Source organism: Vicia villosa, linkage group LG1, assembly GCF_029867415.1.
Source record: "Vicia villosa cultivar HV-30 ecotype Madison, WI linkage group LG1, Vvil1.0, whole genome shotgun sequence".
NCBI lineage: Eukaryota > Viridiplantae > Streptophyta > Magnoliopsida > Fabales > Fabaceae > Vicia > Vicia villosa.
Window position 1 is genome coordinate 211510310 of NC_081180.1, and position 12741 is coordinate 211523050.

General features: G+C 39.4%; 1 non-coding gene across 1 annotated transcript; it reads right to left on the reverse strand.

Moving 5' to 3' along the window:
* Nucleotides 1-1443: 1443 nt before the first annotated feature.
* On the reverse strand, nucleotides 1444-1550 carry LOC131645339 (small nucleolar RNA R71). Its single transcript, XR_009296968.1, has one exon. It is a non-coding gene; the product is annotated as a small nucleolar RNA R71 (small nucleolar RNA).
* Nucleotides 1551-12741: the final 11191 nt, after the last annotated feature.

Genomic DNA, 12741 nt, shown 5'->3' on the forward strand with positions numbered 1-12741 from the left:
AAGTTAACCGTAGGGATCCGAAATAAATTGACTTAACTATATTTTATTAACTATCACCTGTTTTTGGTCTGTATGTCTAATTTAATTAGCAAGTCTTAAAACCAATAGAGCGAAAGTTTGAGGGGTTAAGACGGTCAAAGGTTAAAATCAACAGAGCGAAAGTTTGAGATCTTTAACTGGATAGTAGACATAGGACATTAGTTTTAAGGATGGCGAAAGCGTATTAAAACTAATTAGAACTTATTTATTTTCAAAAATTGTTTTTACACCCGACGGGATGGCGAAAGCGTACGTTAGGGATATTAGCATGTTCCGAGTCAACAGAGCGAAAGTTTGAGATTAGGAGATTTAAATAGATAACAACTTCATAAAACGGGCATTTTATTAATTACGTTGTTTCCAAAAAGCTTTTCTAAAATCTAATGGGATGGCGAAAGCGTACATTAGGATTAGGACAGTAATCTAAAATCAATAGAGCGAAAGTTTGAGACGAGGATTTTTAATCAATTGAATTAGTAAAGATTTTTAATTAAAATTATGCAAAAGCCAATGGACCTTCGGATCACCTTAAGTTAAACGAAATACATACTGATATCTGTCTTTTATTATATTCTTAATTTTTCACTCACTTTCCCTTAAGAACAATCGAAATATTAGTAGCCCTAGCTTTACATAGTAACCTTAGATAACGGTAGATCGATTCATAGTCCCTGTGGATTCGATATCTTTTAAAACTACACGACACGACTGTGCACTTGTAGTTATCAGATTTATAGACACGTAAAGTCGCGATCAAGTTTTTGGCGCCGTTGCCGGGGACTATTTAAGTCGATATCGTAACTCACTGTTACACCGTAGAGACTAGGACAATTCTTCCCTTTCTTTCTGAACGATTGTATGCCAAATACTCGTTCACAAGGAGGAGATTTAATACAACGAATTAACGAGATCGAACGTTTCATTAACGTCAAACGTCGAGCTCGCAATCTTCCCGAAGTAGCAGAAATTCCGATTAATCAGGAATTAATTTTTACTGATCAAATTAATCAAATCACCCCGAAGTTAGAGATGGCTGCTATTCGTCCTCTTAGAGACTATGCCGCTCCTTCGCGCACTGAACCGCATTCAAGTATCGCACCACCTGCGATTGAGGCAAACAATTTCGAACTCAAACCTTCGTTGGTCCAAGCTGTTCAACAGAATCAATTCTCTGGAAGCCCTCTAGACGACCCCAATCTCCATTTATCTGTGTTCGTGCAATACGCCGACACTATCAAAGCCAACAACGTTAGTTCCGAAGCTATTCGATTACGCCTTTTTCCTTTCTCCTTGAGAGATAGAGCGAGAGCGTGGCTTCAATCCCTGCCTTCCAATTCCATAACTACGTGGGACGAATTGAAGAGAGTATTCTTAGCGAGATACTTTCCGCCTAGCAAAACTGCTATGCTTAGAGGTCAAATCAACGGATTTACCCAGAAAGATAACGAATCACTCTTCGAAGCTTGGGAACGTTACAAGGACATGCTTAGAATATGCCCTCATCATGGACTCGAACCATGGCTGATCATCCATACTTTCTATGGTGGTCTCTTATATAACACTAAAATGACTATAGATGCCGCTGCTGGCGGAGCATTAATGGACAAACCCCATGATGAAGCATACAAACTCATAGAGAACATGGCACAAAACCATTACCAATGGGGTAGAGAACGAGCCGCTCTAGAGAAAGCCCAAACCAAAGGAGGAATGTACGAAATAAGTGGTATAGACCGCGTTAACGCTAAAGTAGACGCTTTAACTCAAAAGATCGAGAACTTAACCATCACTCCTTCAGCCACCGCTACTGCTGTAACACCTAATTGCGAGATTTGTGGATTGACTGGACATGTAGTTGCTGAATGCCAACTCTTGACTGGAGTCCCATCTGATCAAGTAAACTATGCTCAAGGAAACCCTTATTCTAACACGTACAACCCTGGATGGAAAAACCATCCGAACTTTTCTTATAAGAACAACAATGCGCTGTACGCGCCTGGACAAGCACCTGCTGTACCACCTGGCTACCAAAAAGCGCCTGTAGCTGCTCAAAACACCCCTAGGAAGTCAAATCTAGAAATCATGATGGAGAACTTTATAGCTTCCTAACAACAAACCAATAAAGACTTCCTGAATCAAAACATCCACAATAGCGAGCAACTAAAACAACTATCGAACAAAGTAGATGCTTTAGCTACACATAACAAAATGTTAGAAACTCAAATCTCACAAGTAGCTCAACAACAAGCACCTACTGCTGCCTCTGCTGGCACGTTTCCTGCTCAACCTCAACCCAATCCTAAAGGACATGCGAACGCAATAACACTACGAAGTGGAACGAATTACGATGGACCCATAGATCCTATAACTCAAAACGTACCCATGTCACAACAAGAGCCAAAGGAAACCCAAAAGAAAACAACTGACGAACAAACTGCTAAGACTGATGAGAGCAATAACGAAGTGGAACCTGAAAAAGAGAAACCTTACGTTCCACCACCACCTTATAAGCCACCAATTCCTTACCCTCAGAGATTAGCTAAATCAAAAACCGAAGCGCAATTTAAAAGATTTGTAGAACTTCTGAAGCAATTAAACATAACCATACCGTTCACAGAAGCCATAACTGAGATGCCTTCGTACGCTAAGTTCTTAAAAGAAATCCTATCAAACAAAAAGAAACTCGAGGATAACGAAACTATAACGCTTACCGCTGAATGTAGCGCTATCATCCAAAATAACATGCCTCCAAAACTGAAAGACCCTGGTAGTTTCTCTATACCCTGCGTAATAGGAAAAACCATCATAGAGAAAGCCTTGTGCGATTTAGGAGCTAGTGTTAGCTTGATGCCTCTTTCGACCTGTAAGAAACTCAATCTAGGTGAGCTTAAAGCAACCAGAATGTCTCTTCAACTAGCTGACCGTTCAGTCAAATACCCTGTAGGAATGTTAGTAAATATCCCTGTTCGTGTAGGTCAATTCTACATCCCAACTGACTTTATCATTATGGATATCCAAGAAGATTCTAACATCCCGATCATATTAGGAAGACCATTCTTAGCAACCGCTGGTGCAATTATAGATGTAAAGAGAGGAAAGCTTACTTTCGAAGTAGGAGAAGAGAAAATAGAATTTATCCTTTCCCAATTCCTAAAAGCACCTTCTATAATTGACACATGCTGTTCTGCTGACATAATCGACGAGTGTGTCAAAGAAATAAAATCCGAACCAAATAAGGAAACCGAGATCCTAAGAATTCCTATGCCGCCAATTCTTGAAGATGACAACTGGCGTGAGGAATATCAAGATAACCACCTGAGTGAATGCTTAGCCTTAACTCCCGATCCTATACCTGGACCTAAGAAACCTGCTATAGAGCTGAAAACACTTCCTACCGATCTTAGATACGAATTTCTAGACGAAGAACTAAACCGACCAGTTATAGTGAATGCCAACTTAGGACGAACCGAGACTGAAAAATTACTTAATGTCCTAAGAAAATACCCTACCGCTTTAGGATATAACATATCAGATCTGAAAGGTATAAGCCCTTCCCTCTGTATGCACCGCATTATGCTTGAAGACGATAGTAAAACCTCTAGGGAACATCAAAGGCGAATAAATCCTATTATGAGCGATGTGGTTAAAAAGGAAATCCAAAAACTGCTAGAAGCTGGAATAATATATCCTATATTCGATAGTAAATGGGTTAGCCCTGTTCACGTCGTACCAAAGAAAGGAGGAGTCACTGTAATCACTAATGCAAAAGGAGAATCTGTAGCACAACGTACTCAAACTGGATGGAGAATGTGCATTGACTATAGGAAGCTAAACAAAGCTACCCGAAAAGACCATTTCCCTTTACCTTTCATAGATCAAATGCTCGAACGCCTAGCTAAACACTCGCATTTCTGTTATCTGGATGGATACTCCGGATTTTTCCAAATTCCTATCCACCCTGACGACCAAGAGAAGACCACGTTTACCTGTCCTTATGGTACATTCGCCTATACACGAATGCCTTTTGGGCTCTGCAATGCACCCGCGACCTTCCAAAGATGCATGATGGCAATATTTGCCGACTTCTTAGATGGAATAATGGAGGTCTTTATGGACGACTTCTCTGTCTGTGGAGGAAGTTTTGAAACATGTTTAGAGAACCTCGAACTGGTACTTAAACGATGCGTAAGCGTAAACCTAGTCCTTAATTGGGAAAAATGCCATTTCATGGTTCGACAAGGAATTGTACTTGGACACATCGTATCCGATAGAGGAATCGAAGTTGATAAAGCAAAAATCGAAATTATCGAAAACCTTCAACCTCCCAAAACCGTTAGAGAAATAAGAAGTTTTCTGGGACACGCTGGTTTTTACCGACGCTTCATTAAGGATTTCTCTAAAATAACCAAACCCTTAACTGAACTACTAATGAAAGACGCCGAATTTATTTTCACCGATAAATGCACTGAAGCATTTCAAACGCTTAAACGAGCATTAATCTCTGCGCCAATTATGCAACCTCCCGACTGGAATGAACCTTTCGAAATAATGTGTGAGGCGAGTGATTATGCTGTAGGAGTCGTTCTAGGACAAAGAAAGGATAAGAAACTACATGTCATATATTATGCGAGTAGAACCCTAGACGAATCTCAGATGAATTATGCCACGACAGAAAAAGAATTATTAGCTGTCGTATTTGCATTAGACAAATTCCGTTCTTACCTGGTAGGAGCCAAAATAATCATATACACTGACCACGCCGCCATTAGATACCTCCTAACCAAAAAGGACGCTAAACCAAGACTCTTGAGATGGATCTTATTACTACAAGAGTTCGACCTGGAAATTAAAGATAAAAAGGGCACTGAGAATGTCGTAGCAGATCACCTCTCTCGATTGGAAAATCTGAAACCCGAACAAGTACCAATTGACGACGATTTCCCTTATGAAAGACTCATCGCCCAATTAGAAGCAAATGAATTCGAACCGTACCGTCCAAACTCTGAAACCAACAAATTAGCAGAAATAGCTTTAGCCCAATCTGACGCACCTTGGTATGCAGATTTCATAAACTACCTAGCTGCTGGTGTGCTTCCTCCTGATCTAAGTTACCAACAGAAGAAGAAATTCTTCCATGACCTAAAACATTACTATTGGGACGACCCACTCCTGTTCAAAAGAGGCCCCGATGGAATCTTTAGACGTTGTGTACCCGAGGAAGAGATAAGAAGCATAATAACACACTGTCATTCTGCACCGTGTAGAGGACACCATAGCACATCTAGAACCTGCGCCAAAATCCTTCAATCTGGACTCTTCTGGCCCAACCTGTGGAAAGACGTTTATTTTGCTGTACTAAGCTGTGATAGATGCCAACGAACTGGAAACATTTCAAGACGCGATGAAATGCCTCAAAGAGGCATTCTAGAAGTAGAAATATTTGACGTCTGGGGAATAGACTTCATGGGACCGTTTCCGTCGTCGTTTGGAAATCAATATATACTCGTAGCCGTCGATTACGTTTCAAAATGGATAGAAGCTATTGCTTCTCCTACAAACGATACACGAGTAGTTATCAAACTCTTCAAAAACGTCATCTTTCCTAGGTTCGGTGTGCCAAGATTGGTAATTAGCGATGGTGGTTCCCATTTCATTTCAAGAATACTTCAGAAACTCCTTCGAAAATATGGAGTGAATCATCGAATAGCCACACCATACCATCCACAAACAAGTGGTCAAGTAGAAGTTTCTAACCGCGAAATAAAACAAATATTGGAGAAAACTATTGCTATATCTAGGAAAGATTGGTCAGCCAAGCTAAATGAAGCTTTATGGGCTTATAGAACAGCTTTCAAAACTCCAATAGGAACTACCCCATTCAAACTCGTTTATGGAAAATCATGCCACCTACCGGTAGAGTTAGAACATAAAGCCTATTGGGCCATTAAGAACTTAAACCTAAACTACACTGCCGTTGGTGAAAAACGACTTCTAGACATAAACGAATTAGAAGAACTTAGACAAGACGCTTACGAAAACGCCAAAATCTATAAAGAGCGAACGAAAAAATGGCACGACAAGCGTATATCTAGGAAAAAATTTAGCATAGGCGATAAAGTACTTTTATTTAATTCTAGACTAAAATTATTTCCTGGTAAGTTATGATCTAGATGGTCTGGCCCTTTCGAAATAACTAACATATTTCCAAGTGGAGCGATAGAAATCAAAGGAGAAACCGTCAAACCTTTTGTCGTAAATGGGCAACGTCTTAAGTATTACCATCATCTCGAATACGATGAAAACATCGAAGTTTTTAAACTTGACGAACTGCCCGCTCTTTCGAAAAAATAGTTTTCTATTTTAAAATCGTCGAGCTTACGACATTAAACAAAGCGCTTGGTGGGAGACAACCCACATTTATTTATTCTTTTTATTTTTATTTTATTTTATTTTTAATTTTTAACCTTTAATTTTCATTTAATTATTCTATTTTTAATTATTCTAATTTTAATCATTTTTTATTTTTTTTCATACATCTTATAATAATTATTATAATTATAACTGCTATCTTAATTCGAGAAAATACTTCCTTTTTATAATTATAATTATCATTATAACTTGTTACTTAATTTTATTTCATTTATTTTATTTAATTTTATTTTTAAAAATGAACACTAGCCTAGTTCTAACTTAATCTTAATATTTTCAACTTCTAGGTTTTTCATTTAACTACTAACTACGATGCAAGAAGTTGATAATATGGAAGTTGTGTTCCGTGGTAGAGGACAAGAAGCAAGATTTAATAAGCTGGAAGAGAGACACATGGATTTGACTTGCTATCCTCACCAACCAACTATGGTGAAACTTGGTATCGAAGAAAGCATCCTACACCTGCTTAACCAAATTGGTTGGACTGGTTCTCACTTGTTCCGCAAGTTTAGCACTTACCGGAAGCTCACTCTGGAATTCTTGAGCTCCCTGACCTATCTTCCAAACTGTGGACAAGGACTGAGAAAAGGAGTTATTCTCTTTAGACTCTTTGGTATGGAGTTTAATTTCTGCATCCGAGATTTTGCTGAAATGTTAGAACTACCTCATGGATCAGATGCATATACCAAAGTAACTGAAGACAATCTTGCTTACTGGGAGTTGGAAAAATACTGGGGCAAGATCACTGGAAACGACAACCCTGAAGAGAATGAATTTCAATCTGAGAACATCCATAACCCCGCCTTCAGATACTTCCATAAGATCCTTGCTCACTACATTTTTGGTAAACCCGATAATGTCACTGAAGTCTCTAGAGAAGAGTTGTTCATCATGTTTTGTACCTCTCAGAATCGCCCGGTCAATGCCATCGCATTCATGCTAACAAACTTCGAGCGCATCACGCATGATGAAGTTTCACCTATTAGGATCGGCGGATTTGTCACTATGATTGCTAATGCTATAGGAATGAGAGTACCTTTGCTTAGATTGACACCTCTTGGTTCCCACAATTCTATGGACATTCACTTCTGCTTTAACCGAGGTATCATCGGTAACCTTGGACCTGATCAGTTCGATTTACTCATTGATAACAAAGTTTTGGATCAGTTCACTTTACCAAGTCCTAGGACGAGTGTGCACAACCCTGCTAACTGGATTTTCTATGATCAGATTCCTGAAAGAGAACCCTCACCTGAAACACCTCAAGCCTATGAACATTTTGATGAGGAAATGCACGTATCGGAATCTGAGCTTGACACTCCTCCTGGTTACTATGAACCTAATCCTGAAGATGAACCCATTCCTGATTACGAACCTCTTCCTGTTGATGAACCTATATCTGAGTATGAGCCTGAAACTCGTTCTGAAGATTCTGTTGATGACTACACTGTTGATATGACTGATGTCGAGCTCGAGCAACAACAACCCGCTACATCTACCGCATCGGAGAATCAAAGAATGCCTAATCTGAACACGCACGAGCAAGCCATCACTGCACTACAACAAGATGTCCAACATGTGCGCAACGAGCTACACACTTTGCAAATGCAGTTCTTCGATTTTATCGACACCGTAAATGCTCAGTTCGACGAAGTTTTCAAACACATTCAGTCTAATGAGCATAACAATAGACGTGGCTAGATGTTACCGTATTAGATTATTAGATTTTATTTCTAGTTTTAGCAATTTTTATTCATAAGTTTAGATTTTCATTTTTCTGCATTTTACATTCTGCTTATGTTAACACTCAGTACCGGTTTAATTTTAAATGCGATATTCTTTTGATTACTGCTACTGTGTTATATTACACTGCTATTGACTTCTATATATTTGCCTGTTTATCACTTTTTGCTGTTAATAGTATTAAAATTCGACACTGCTCTGAACTGATGGACAATTTATGGCATCTGTCAGCACTGTCTGGTCCCTTGCATGCGTGAACCACTTGCCTGCAATAGGAGACGCACGTCTCCATCTATGTGGGACCAGAAAAAAAAATCATTCAGAGGACAGGAGACGCACGTCTCCATGCTTTGTCCCCTTGCAGACTGACTGCCTGAGACGCGCGTCTCCCAAGGGCAGCAGTCTGCATTGTTGACCACGCTGCAGCACCACCATAACTCCCATTTTGAATTTTGAATTTGAATTTCAAAATTCATCTTTCAATCTTCTTCATTCTTCCCCCTATTTATTCCATTTAAACACCATAAACGTCATTCATCCTCCATCATTCACCTCTTAATTCTTCATCATTTCCTAACCTTCTATTCCATTCAAACTTCAAACACCACCATTAATCCATTTTAATTCTCCATTAACCACACCATTTTCAAACCTCACTATAAAACCACACCACCACCACTCTTCTTCTTCACAACCTTCATACCATTCTCTATTCTTCTACACTCCATTTCTATTTTTCATTTTCATACTCACCATGCCTCCACGTTCATTCATCCGTAGTGAGCGTCCCGAGAGACCACCTCCCGACCTTTCAAATATTATCTTCCGAGATGACGACAATGATGCTCAACGAACAAAATATGTCGCCTTCTACGAACGTTCGGTTGTTCCCACAAAATTTGTGAACACCGAGTGTCTAGAAACTCTGGGTCTCATTGATGGTGTTACCCGTTTGCTCACTAAATCTAGCCTCCACCATCTTTGTACCGAACCCGTACCTACTTATGAGCCGCTCGTCTTCGAATTTTTGAGTTCTTTCAACTACGACACTCCCTCTAATCAACCACTCTCAACCGGTAGCATCCAATTTCGGATGTTCAACCGTGAATATGCTCTAGATCAAGATGTCGTAGCTTCATATTTGCATTTTAATCATGCACCAATTGCTCACCGCTCAATCTTTCAAGAACTCAATGGTCGATCTTGGGAGGATCTCGCTTTTGAATTTTGGTTCAATCTCACTGGAGAAATTCCTACCGGTTGGAGAGCTCTCCATGCTTCTCACATTCAAAACCCCGCTATACGTTATTTTCAACGTGTTTTGGGGCATACTATTTTTGCGAGATCTAACAACCACAAGGTAAACCAAAATGAATTATTTTTCCTTTACTGTGCGCTTAACAATATCCGTTTCAATGCCGCACCGTTTATGTTCCAACACATCCAAGGTTTAGTCAACGCCCCCGCTACAAACCCATTCTTGCTTGGCGGAATTATTACTTCCTTGGCCTGTGCTTTAGGTCTTGGTGACGAGCTCCTCTCACTCTCACATCTCATGAAGCCTGCTCAGTCACTCGATCTCACCTACTGCCGTGACTCCCACTTGGTTTCACCCCTCCATGATGGCCGATACACTTTGGTCGTCAACAAAGTTCTTATTCCTTATGTCATCCTTCCATGCCCTGAAAGAATCAACATCCGTTATGTTCAACGTTGGAGGCTTATTGAAGACAACCCTCAAGATAACCAACAAGAACATCCTAATGAACCTATGGATGCAAATGAAGAAGAACTCAACCAAGGGCAAGCTGATGTCAACCAACCTCCTCCAAACAACCCTCCGCCTATCACTCTTGAAGCCATGTATGCTGCTATTCAACGCCAAGATCAACTCGTTCAAGCTATGCAGACAAACCAAACTGAAACAATTAGGCTCATCCGAGAGATGCAACAGGAGCACCGTGACTATGCTATTAGGAACGAAAGTCAATACACTGAAATTGCTACATATTTGCATGATCTTGACATTCGTGTGAATGACTCTCCTCCTGATAGACGTCGCCGTGTTTGTACAAGAGGCGCGAGCAGTTCTCGCAACCGCGACAATGAGGAGTAGTTCTTATGCACTGAGGACATTGCATCATCTAAGTCTGGGGGAGTCGTATTATTTCTATTTCCTTTAGTTTTATTTTTCCCTTCAGTTATTTCCCTTCCTTGTAATGTTTTTCTAATTCAATAAAAGAATATTTATGGAATTTAAGTCTTATATGTATAATTCCGTAGTTATTTCAATTTCTTCCATTTTCTTGAGCCATAACAAAAAATTTTTTGCTCCTAAACGATAAACGCAAACCCCACACGTTCGAGAAATACGAAGCTACTCAAACACTCAACGCATTGAAACTGAATATAGTCAATATCCTTATTGTCCCAACACTCTAAAACCCCCAAGTATGCGTAACCGATTTGAATACCCGTTATACCAAAACCATCGACTTTAAGTTTTGAAATAACCCTTAGTAGTTTATTCTAGCAGTCGGCACCGTCTTAGATACAAACTACGCAGAGAGTCGATGAATATAAGTGTATGATCCTCATAATAATAATTATGTGCTTAACCATAAGAAGAAATGTGCCTACTAAGTAAGGTGATCCTCACAAGATCATTTAACCTAACGGTCGCAAATCTCAAATACAAAGAATTTAAAAACTCATTGTCGATTGGTTCAGAAGTCGTCTGGTACTGAACTTGGTAGGAAGGCCTATTGTCCGATTCCCCACAATCTACAAGTGAGTGCTAAGGAGTATACCACTTATTGTGCCAGAACTCCATGAGAAGGATCATAGTCACTAACCGACTACTCTGCTATGTGCGTGTCAAGATAATGGGCTTAATGTGATTGCGCACGAATGAAAAGGGTGAAACATGATGACGAGTCAAAAAAAGGTCGAGCTATAATGGCATGATTCGGATTGGTATGTATACTGGGAGTTATTTAGTGTTGTTACTATAAGTTTATTGCTAGGATCATTATCATTATTTTCAAATAAGAACACTATGTAGCTGAGTATGACCGAACGACGTGGTGGAAGTGTGTTTCATTTATCTTTATCTTATTATTTTGCTTGAGGACAAGCAAAGGTTCAAGTCTGGGGGAATTTGATAACACGATTTTATATCGTATATTTAGCTTGAAATCCATAGATATTTATAGCATTTTCTGTTTATTATGTTAATTTACTATGATATTACGCGAGTATTTGCTTTGTTTCAGGTTTTACACTCTAATTACGACTATTTGCGAAAAGGAAAGAAAATGGAGCTTAAATGACCAATATTTATGCCTAAAAGATGAAAAAGGAGTGCTGAAGTGAAAGAGGGGTGCAATTAGGACCCAAAAGGCCCAAAAGAGACAGTTCAGCCCACTATGGAACCAAAGGCGTGTGGCCCAAACCTTCCCAGCAAGTGGAGACGCACGTCTCCAACGTTCTTCTGCCACGTCACCAAGAGGAGACGCCCGTCTCCAACTGCTCCTACATCTTCTCCACCTGAGACGCACGTCTCAAGTCAGTCAAGGCTGCTTCCTGAAGAAACGGAGACGCACGTCTCCACACCCAGTCTGCAAAAATCCCACTTTTCACGCAACGTCACAGCAAAACCTCTCCTATAAATAGGACCTGCTACCTCACTTCCAAAGGGTCCGATTTCCTGCCAACGAAGTGCTGCCGAAATTGTACCGCGAACCGTATTTCTTTATTCTGCTTTCATTCAAACACTTATTTTCTCACAACGATTTCTACACTGGAAATTGTTGTGAACTTTTTATAGATCTAGCCTTACGTTAGATTTATCGCTTTTATTTCCTTGTTTTATTTACTGCCATTCAAAGAACGATCCAGCCAGCCTGTGGTGGAAGTTCGGTACTCGAAGATTCAATTACCATTTATTTAATTCAGGTTTTTATTTACCGCTTTATTTATATTTATTTGCATGATATATTATATGCCAATTACTATGCCTATTATTGTGAACCGAACCGATTTATGCATGTTTAACCATATTAATATGTCTGGCTAAATTATTATGATATCGGTATGTAAAGTAAGTTAACCGTAGGGATCCAAAATAAATTGGCTTAACTATATTTTATTAACTATCACCTGTTTTTGGTCTGTATGTCTAATTTAATTAGCAAGTCTTAAAACCAATAGAGCGAAAGTTTGAGGGGTTAAGACGGTCAAAGGTTAAAATCAACAGAGCGAAAGTTTGAGATCTTTAACTGGATAGTAGACATAGGACATTAGTTTTAAGGATGGCGAAAGCGTATTAAAACTAATTAGAACTTATTTATTTTCAAAAATTGTTTTTACACCCGACGGGATGGCGAAAGCGTACGTTAGGGATATTAGCATGTTCCGAGTCAACAGAGCGAAAGTTTGAGATTAGGAGATTTAAATAGATAACAACTTCATAAAACGGGCATTTTATTAATTACGTTGTTTCCAAAAAGCTTTTCTAAAATCTAATGG